Here is a 1,134-nt window from a genome sequence, read left to right on the forward strand (position 1 = left end):
TAATGTAGCTCTTGAGCGATTAAGCTATTTAGTTGATAAAATTGCGGGGCAGCGCTAACAAGTTTGTTCCTGAATGTCTGAGTGCGGCCGCAACGTGATCTGTGAGTGTGACTGAGCGTGTGTGTGCATTAGATACAGAAGACACAGCGCATTAGTTTAGAACTCTTCTCATTTTTATTTTTATTTTTTAATCGCAGAGTGTGTTAATTTGTGGAATGATAACCTACCAGCAATGTAAATATGATTTTTTAATATAGGCTATTAGAACGAGTACATTACAATATAACTTTATTAGAACGAGTACATTATTATTTATGGGCTTAGAAACAAGATGCAAACAATCAGAATATTGTACCTGGTGGGGAGTGCCCAATGTAAACATGAAACATATGCCATTACCTATATTGTACTGTGGTACAGTTATGGAAGCCCTTCATAATGCAGAGGTCAACTGCCTGCTCTGCCGAGAGTTAGAAATGGCCCTTTTTTAGTTTTAGTTTTACTAAATTCTGCTGAGGTGAAATTCAGTGCAGTCCTGTATCGTGATATGCATCGTATCGTGGCCTGTGTATCGTGATATGTATCGTATCGTGACTTTGCTGGTGATATACACAGCCCTAGTATGCACATTGTATGGCAGTGTTACAGTGTTCCCTGAAGCATTAAAAAACTGATAAATAACAGATTGGAGATGAAAATAATAGCAGATTTGTCTCATTTAAAAGGAATACTAAAAACTGAGATGAAAAATGTACTTCTTGCTATAAATCAATTTTCAGCGATATCTTCAAAAGATTTTTTTTTTATTTTGCTGTTTTCGCACTTTTTTCTCTATATAGTGTTAATATGACAACTAGTAAATACCTAAATTTTATGTTAGCATGGAAATGTTTAAACCACGTGTGTTACAAGTAACCCCGCGCACCCCTAAGCTAAAACCTCCTCACAAGAATCGTATAACATAGGCTATAAAATAAATATAAGGCTAAATTGTCTGAAACTTAAAAAAAAAATAGCCTAATGAATTTTGTCATATTTGTTCTGCAGTTAAACATTTATCAAGAGTTAGAAAATATACCAGCACTGTAGAAAAATACATTATAGACTACAAATGAATAGGCTACTAATATATTT

The sequence above is a fragment of the Sinocyclocheilus anshuiensis genome, unplaced genomic scaffold, assembly GCF_001515605.1.
Source record: "Sinocyclocheilus anshuiensis isolate Anshui unplaced genomic scaffold, SAMN03320099.WGS_v1.1 scaffold2177, whole genome shotgun sequence".
NCBI classification, from domain to species: domain Eukaryota; kingdom Metazoa; phylum Chordata; class Actinopteri; order Cypriniformes; family Cyprinidae; genus Sinocyclocheilus; species Sinocyclocheilus anshuiensis.